At 34.8% G+C, this 9,190-nt stretch overlaps 1 protein-coding gene across 4 annotated transcripts in view; it reads left to right on the plus strand.

The window, feature by feature from the left end:
• LOC118430647 (homeobox-containing protein 1-like) overlaps positions 1 to 9,190 on the plus strand; it is a 62,514-nt gene that overhangs the window by 6,464 nt on the left and 46,860 nt on the right. For 3 of the 4 annotated variants that reach the window (XM_035841642.1, XM_035841633.1, XM_035841662.1), the window contains exon 1: positions 4,096 to 4,192. The exons of the other annotated variant lie outside the window; for it this stretch is intronic. The gene's annotated coding sequence lies outside the window, so the exon portion shown is untranslated. Of the gene's footprint in view, positions 1 to 4,095; positions 4,193 to 9,190 lie in introns of those variants that run through there. 4 annotated transcript variants of the gene reach the window in all.

Genomic DNA, 9,190 nt, shown 5'->3' on the forward strand with positions numbered 1-9,190 from the left:
ATGATAACTAGTGCTATTTTGTGCCGACATCGTTGTAAAAAAATCCGAATTTAGTTGTTACAGAAGTTTTTTAAAAATCTATATCATTATAAAGTGAACGAATGCTGAAACGTATACAGCCTCATACTTTTTAAAGAAAGATCTTTGCAGCTCATACCTTTTGAAGAAAGATTTGTGTGAGTGTTTTGTCCAACTGTACTGTACCCGTGGGTATAAGTACGCTATCGGGACGTACAGGGCATCGAATTCGAAAGGTGCACCGTAGTTATTTCAGATCAAGAACATAGCGACGCATAAAGGCTTGTTTCTTTTTTGTATGATAACTGACAGCATCAAAGTTCCCTTACAGTCTAAAACGTTAGTGTACAAATACTTGAGCTTTAAAACACGGTATCATATAAAAGCTCGATAAAAGCTTGGGGCTAAATTGACAATTTACAGTGTGCCCTTTGTATTTGACATTAAAGATCTCGCTACTTTGCGTGCGTGCAGTGTGCTTGCTATTTGCCATTAAACACAACGGAAACCATTTATACTTTGCATCGGGCATGTTTTGAGTCGATACTCTTCTCAGCGACCACCTGTCCAAATCGACCGCTTTTCCCCGGTCCCCTAGGTGGTCGTCTTGGACAGGTTTGACTGTAGTTAACTTTTTCATCATAAGCATCCAGCTAAACGTTGTTGTGCCATGCTAAATACATAACGTGGCACTAGATCCATTTATATGTTTGTGGTGGAATATTATTTTACATTATGGTTTCTGGCAAGTTTCTAAAACATTCTGAAATGTAAAGCCCTATTCATGAATTATACAACATGAAGAAAATACAGTCTTACATAAACTCCCCGTCTGTTCCTATTTACATTTGGACATAATAAAAGCTGGTTTTCAACCGAAAGTTTGGAATAAGACACAGCTTTGAGTGCCTATTGGGATATCATTTAACTCCAATCCTGCCGATACATTGTCGCGACTAATCTGACTGTATCGGATTTGGTTTTGCTCATAAAATCTCTCTGCTTTAGATTTGTTTTGTGTTTGTGCATACATCGTTTCATTTATCTATGAATAATACTTTGACAACTTGGTGGTGTGAGTAATTTTGCGGAAAACGAGAATAACCGACATCTTGCTCTAAAGCTATATAACTCCCATTTATCTAGTAAGTTTTGTTTCCTACCAGTAATTAATGACTTTTGTTTCTTATCACTAAGAAAATATATAAATGTTATATATATATCTGCCTTATGTATTGGTAATCTGCCTCCAAGACACACATATACTCACACACACATACATTGGTATCCTAGTCAAAGATTCTTTTATGTGACTTGTTGATATATTGTTTTTAATCTGATGTTTTCACTTCTTTTAACAGCAATGCGTCATTTCCTCCACTAATCAACATACATCATGCCGAATTATACTAAAAATAATTTGCAGAAGAACGCTACATTCATTTCTAAAAGGTGATGTTTCTTACATTTTCATTGTCTCCTACATTGTCTCCTCTTTTTTGTCTTGTGAAGCTATGTCTATCTTTTTCAGGTTCATGGTAGTTGGACTTAGCTCCGTTCCCCGGAATGGGGACTTCAGTATTATCTATATAGAAGCGCTGTTTAAGCTGTAGGTTTTGAAACAGTAAAACTCAAGAATAGCTAGATTTGAACTTTTCTTGACTTTCACACATGGATGATAAATATTCCAACTGAAAGATCATAGAATAAGATAAAATTGTACAGACTAGATAATGCAGCTGATGGAAACACGGGACTATTAAAGGTAAGCCATCAATTGTTTCTCGTCCCCAAACATATTGACTATCAGTCATTACGGTTACTGCTACGGATAATATTGTTTCCCAGTAAAGGTTTTCTTAGGTACTTTTGAAAAAAAATCATTTTAGTGAATCATTACCATCGTTGATCTACAACATCGAACTAAAATGAAACAACGCACTGCTTCATTGCTTCACAATACTGAGCTTGTTTTAACAATGTATAATGTGGTCCACTGTATATAACAAATACGTAACAACAGGGCGGAGCGTGGAATGAATCTACTCATATTTGATCTTATTTTGTAAATGGGATATGTACCCTAAGTCCTCACTGGTTTAGACCTATTGGTATTACTGTTTAACCGTTATAGGTATGTTTGGTAAAGATTTGTATGGTACATTAGGCATTAATAGAAAGTAGGAAGATAGGCTTTAGTTAACATTTGAATTTAGACTAGTACTGTCCGTTGGACGATCATGTACCTTTTTTTTTCAAATCTATAACGGCTTTAGTAGAAGAAGACTTTTGTACAAATGTTTCCAGGTGTATACACTGCTACAAACCCAGTCGGGTCACCAAAGGTCTAATGCTGTGTTTTAAAAAGCGTTGAAAGTGAACAAATCTGTCAGACAGTATGATTGATGGCAGTCTATCACGAAGTTCGCTGCAGCTCTACAGCACTTGTATCCATCCTTATAGGTCTTATGAAGATGCGTTTTCTACATGTTCTGTTAATTCGGTACTTTAACCAAGGTTGTATGTGATATCCTGTATGTGGTATATTTGTTTTGCTTATTCTCTTAAATCTAATTCAGCGCTTCTACTACAATTTACTTTATATCTTGCATGAGGTACATTTGTTTTGCTTTGTATAATCCGTTCGATCTAATTTGGTTCTAATACCACGCTTATTTTTTTATATGTTGAATGCGGTACATTTGCATGTTGTCCATTCCTCTATTATGTTTATTCTGTTAGATATAATATGGTACTTCTACACGTCTATATGTCTAAGCGTTACGTTGGTACTGTTATAAAACATTTCTTTGTCTCTTTCAATTGGTACATTTGTTTTGTTGCTTTAATAAAGAGGTTGTTCAAATAAAGTAAAGGTAGGTTTGTTTGTCTTACTCAATCTATGCATATAGATGGATCTCAATATTTGCTGTGTAAACTACTTCGTTGTTTTCTAAAGCTTTCATTAACGCTTTATGCCATGGTACATGATAGTTAGGAACAAAGGCAAGGTAATTTTTTTTAAAATAATTATTTAATATTTACATATTTCCACTATATAGCGTCTATATTTGCATAACTGCATTATTGTATCCATGCTTAAAACATCAAACGTTTGCATTTCTTATTCAATGGGGTAGCAAAAGGGCCTATTAGTGTTACTAAATATTTAGCAAACTGTATTTCCTATTTTAAGTTGTGTGAACGTTGAGAACTTCGGTTGTTTGCTCTCTCCATCTTTCACAATGTGCAGCACGACACCCTTAAGGCTAAAAGTGGCTTTAAAAAAGCCAGTTGAAGCGACGAATGGATCAAACAATGGGTCCCTTCAATCATTTCGTGTGACTCAGTTATTAACCTCTCTGGAGATTAAAGCTTAAGTCACACGGAATGTCTCCTCTTTGTTCTGTCGCCTGAGTAATGGTGATCGATGCACTGTAATTATGACACTTCTGCAGGCTAGCTTACATTATCAAATTTTAGCCCGCCCCACCTGATGTTGTAACGAGCGAAATATGCACGTAAAGATGTAGATGAAAATACTCTTTATCTCTGACATAAACAGTTATGTGGTACGAACAGTTGGCTGTTCTTTCCAGATGTATATTGTATTACAATGTCTTTGAAGACCTGTTGAAAACGCGGCATGGCTGTCAAACGCCTGGACTGAATAATTGGCGTCTCGCTCCCAGCGTTTTGCAAAGTTGCACAGCCTCTTTTGTTGTCTAAGGGGCAGATTTTTCAGGGTAGATAAGACGGTATTGCCACAATACCATACAGTGTTTGTTCCTTGTTTTAAAGATATACGTACGGAGAACAGAATTCAAGTAACTGCTAACGTTTCAAGGACGTGTCAAATCTAGGCTCAACATTATACCTGTCTAGTTGTCAACTCTATATCTTCATCCTTCTACATATTCTTGTTGATGTGTAATGCATATAAAAACTGACCTTTTTAAAAGCAGATTGATGTAGGTCACCAAAATGGCCGTTAAATAACGATTTATTCCAGGCGACTGGGCGTGACGCGGCACCACAATGGCACTATTGTATTACAAAACGCAGCGTAACAGAAAAGCCGAAGGCCAACAACTGTTTCAGTAGTTTCTCTATAAGTCATCACGTAGCACACTGTTAGGCGCTGCTTTAGGTTTTTGGAATACTTATTTTCGAGGTGGGTTCCTCTTATTTCTTTGTTAACAGCTTGGTCACCTATTGATATTACTGTTTAACCGTTAAAGGTATGTTGGGTAAAGATTTGTCTTGTACATTAGGCATTAATAGAATGTAGGGAGATAGGCTTTAGCTTACATTTAAATTTAGACTAGTACTGTCTGTTGGTCGGTCCTGTGCCTTCTTTAAAATACTAATGGCTTTAGTAGAAGAATACTTTAGTTTTTGTCCTAGAACCTTGCTAACGTAGTCAACAATCGCTAGCTTTAAATGTGTTAAGTTTTCCATCTGGTCAATTTACAACAATAAACTCTGAAGCAACGTCCTACTTTAAACATCGATTTAGTACGCTAAACTAAGTTAACCATGTAAAGCGGTACTGCGCCTAGTATTGTTTCCAGTTAAGGTTATCTTAGGTACTTTTTAAAAGTATTGACAGTGCCCGCCACTGGCAATAGTGGATAAGATGAAATGTACAAGTATACAACCACGTTTATTGACGATAAGAAATAGCACGGAAGTGGAGGAAGGGTGGAGGGTGTGTTAGTAACCTATAGTAACCTAATCACATTACATCTAAGGAAACGAAGGACCATCAAAATCAAAGGTAAGCCATCACTTAGTCCCAGACCACATTTACTACAACTCCTCACTAGTTAATCCATAAGGATAGTATTGCTTTCCGGTTAAGGTTATCTTAGGTAGTCAAAACAGTCCTCTCCTTTGTCAAAAGTGAACTGAAATGTACAAGTATACTACTAAGTTCTATTACAATAACAAATAGCATGGATGGGGTGTGTGTGTTACTAACTTACTGTTAATAAGATGTAGATAATGACCGTTAGACCTTTTAAATCTATACCGGCTCAAAAAAAAAAAACAGTTTTAAGGTTAAAACAAAATGAACAGTGTACAGACACCATGTAAAAACCAGTGGGTGGAATGGCGCGTTGCGGTAAACACCCGGCTTATCCAATGATAAAGATGTGAACAAAGCCCACCAAATATGAAAAGCCTATAGACTGTTAGATTTAGTAGATAGTTAGATTATAAGATTGATATGGACCGTAAGCCTGATGCAAAGTATTGATAGACAGCGCAAATTTAAATAAGAGCTAGCTAGAAAACTCTTTTTTAATTACATCATAAAGACCAAACATTTTTCTAAATGTAATTTATATTAACTCTTTCATACATTATTGTATTTACATTTTAAATGTTTTTGGCAAATACTTAAGCATTAACGCTTGAGACCTAATTTTTGTACTAATTTTTGTCCCTTTTCAACATAGTTCTGGTCAAAAACAGATAATCTGTACCATTGTAAACAATTCAGATGGTGCATAATTAACATAGAACCGCAGACATTTCGTCTCGTTGCTTGTCGTGGAAAATATCCTTTAAAATCCTGCAACGCATTTTTAGTTCCATTGCAGTTAATTCATCTCTGTTATGCAGATAATTCTGTCCATAAAATGAAATATCTGTGATACTAAAGTATGCTAAAGTAAAGTTTCCACTTTTTTGCTTGTCATCCCTTGTTTTTATGCAAGTACAGATAACTTCTGGTAACGTAAGGATAATATTTTCAAATAGGTCCGATGTAACAAGGCCTATATAACTAGCGCATGTGACGTTTAAGTAAGGAAATTGGCTTCCTAACGATAAAGTTAAGGGTTTATAACATTATTGATAAACGAAAGGATGCTGTCTTGAATAACGTACCAAATCCCTATAGAAGGTAGAGATCAAGGCACATCGTCAGAAATGAACCGAAGGATACATAACGTCAGTAAAACATGCTTGACCGTACATATGGCAGGATATTATATTTACTGTGTAATCTATCGTAAGCAATATAGTTGCAGTAATTTGCATTTGTTAGACTAAAGGTATTTATTTAAAAACCTTCATGTTTGGCCTTGTAGTGCTACAAAGTCTTCACTATTTAGGGTTTATCTTGCGAAGCTAGAGGTCTCGACGGTCTGAAGGCCCTCTAGCGGGGTTTCTTTGTAGTACAGCAGCACTTCAAGGTGTAGCTTCTTGGTATACAACGGTCTTGTTTTTTGAGAGGCGAGGATTTGACGCCACGAAGAATTATTTACAACTCTTAGCCCCGGTGATTTCATAGATATATGAACATAAATTTGGTGACGGCAGTTGTGTGCTGTTTTATTCTATACCCATTGCATTGACGACTGTTCGATTGTGTATATTCTCGAAGCCTTTCCAATGTCAGCAGGGTTTTTTTCCAAAGTTAACAGTTAACATGAGTATCCTTATATTTGCATTGCTTGTCACTTAAGCTTAATTTGCCGTTCCGAGGTAGGGACATTATTTTTCGCAAAGATATTCTGACATGATATATTTACCTTGCTCGTGATTAAAGCTTAATTTGCTCTTCTCAGACCAGAAGATCTACACTGCCAAAATTTTTTTTTTCTTATTTTGCTTACCCCATGGACAATTCTCATATGTACAAATATTCTCAAATAACATTTTTGTAAGAAGGAAATGTAGATTAAAATTCAAGCAAAACGAGAAACTACAAAAAAAATCTAGAGATTGAAGCAAAAATCTTCTTTTTTTCTTTGAATGCAAGAAAACAATCCTAGAGATTCTTGTTTTTTTTCTAACCAGATTAAACTCTTACGAACTACAAGATTTTTTTTTCTTCCTGGAAATTAACTTTTCTGTGAGAAAGCAAAACAAGATAAACAAGAAAAAGCATTTTTGGAAATACAAGAAAACAAATCTCAAATTCTATCAAAAACTTAGCAAGCAAACCTTTGTTTGCCCCACGGACACGTACATTTTTCTAATATTTCTAGGGGACAGAAGAATTGTCTTTCTGGAAAATCAATTTTGTGAGGAAAGAAAACAAGATAAACAAGAAAAAGCAGATTTCGCGAATTTAGGTCTAATTCTCTTCAAACCAACTTTATTGGGTGCGAATTTTTCCCCCACATCTTATGTGCACCTTTATTTTCATTGAAGCTTAATTTACTTTATTCTCCTTAATTTCCTAATCTCTGCAAGAATGTTTTTTTTTAAGTTAGTACACTACCAAAAATGATTTTTGCTTGTTTTCCTTACACCATGGATAATTCTTATATGAAGAAAAATATTCTTGCAAGAAAAAAATGTAGAATAAAATTCAAGCAAAACAAGAAACTGCAAAAAAATCTTAATTCTCACGCGAAGAACAATTTTCTTCTCTGGTGAAGAAAATTATTTCGAAAGATTTTCACACCTAAGAATGTTCTGAAACTTTAAGCAAAATATTCTTGTTTTTTCTTATGCGTGCTTTTTTATAACTCTTAAAAGATTCAAAAATGTTTGCTCTTGATGTAAGAAAAGTATTCTTGGTGTAAGAATATTGATTTCATAAATTCAAGCAAAAATTTGCTTTCACCATGGACAAGTATGTTTTTCTAAGATTTCTTGGGGACAGAATAATTTTGTTCCTGAAAGATAAATTTTCCGCGAGGAAGAAAAACAAGATAGACAGGAAAAAACATTTTTGGTACTGTATAGGTATCACATATTCTTTGAATTGGCCTTAAGATGCGCATAATAATTTTCTGACATCATATATGCACTTTAGTTGCCATTAAAGCTTATTTTGTTGCTAACCCCATGGACAATTTTTATGTGAAGAAAAATTCGAGCAAAACAAGAAACTCCAAAAAAATTTTTTCTGAAAGATTTTCACACCTTAGAATTTTCTGGAACTACTTTCAGCAAAATCTTCTTGTTTTTTTTTATGATGCAAGAAAAAATTGATTTTTATAACTCTTAATAAATACAGTAATTTTTGCTCTTGACGTAACAAAAGTATTCTTGGTGTAAAAATATTAATCTCAAAAATGTCTCAAAAAGTCAAGCAAAATTTGCTTTCCCCATGGACACGTTTTTCTAAGATTTCTTGGGAACCAAACAATTTTCTTCTTAGAAGATAAGTTTTCTGTGAGAAAACAAAAACAAGATGAACAAGACAAAAACATTTTTGGAAGTGTAAAAATACGACATTGTCAAAGAATTCCGATTTTTTTTTATCGACCAAACCTAATGGGGTGCAGAATTTTTGTTGTTGACATTTTACATGTAGAATGCTTGTCAGTTAAAATTGATCTGGCCTTCTGAGACAAAATAACAGTCTGGCATTTGTTTGTCACTTTATTTGTCACCGTCAGAAAATCGAATCGGACCATCTTTAAAAAATCAGATGTCATTGGTGCTCTTACTTTTGCGAAACAGCTTAATTTGTTCTTCGAGGCAAAGTATTCCTAGTAGATACGGAAAGGGGACCTGTTAGAATCCGTAAAAAAACCGCATCTTCAGCATCCGTTACCGACCGATACCGCGGTATATGTCAGGAGCTATTACCATTTTTTCCCAGAATTAGTTGTCAACTTACTTGGCAAACTCGTGAGATGACCTGTGTGTTCGTGACAGCTGTAAATGTAAGATGTAAATTTTCCAGTTTGAATAATTCTTCCGTTTTTTTTTTTAACCAATGTGTGAGTAATAGCCGTGTTTGTAAGATGTAAAGTGCAAGGTTTGGAGAAAATCGTCTTTTTTTCTTAAAGCAGGTTCGTTTTCAATAGCCGTGTCTGTAAAGTGTAAGGTTTGGAGAAAACCTGTGGTCTTTTTCTCCGAGCCTGTGTGTTTGTAATAGCCATGTCTGTAAGATGTAAAATGTTAGGTTTAGAGAAAATCCTCAGTTGTTCCCTCGGAACCTGTGTGTGAGTAGTAGCCGTGACTGTAAGATATAAAGTATAAGGTTTAATGTTTGGAGAAAATCGTCTGATTTTTCTTTGGATCTTGTGAGTTTGTAATAGCCGTGTCTGTAACATTCAAAGTGTATTGTTTTGATACAACCTGTCTGTAAGATTTAAAAATTGCAATGTTTGGAAAAAAAATCCTCCGTTTTTCAAGGAACCTGTGAGTTTGTAAAAGCCGTGTCTGTAGAATGTAAATAGTAAAGTTTCAATAA

This window comes from Branchiostoma floridae, chromosome 1 (assembly GCF_000003815.2).
Source record: "Branchiostoma floridae strain S238N-H82 chromosome 1, Bfl_VNyyK, whole genome shotgun sequence".
NCBI lineage: Eukaryota > Metazoa > Chordata > Leptocardii > Amphioxiformes > Branchiostomatidae > Branchiostoma > Branchiostoma floridae.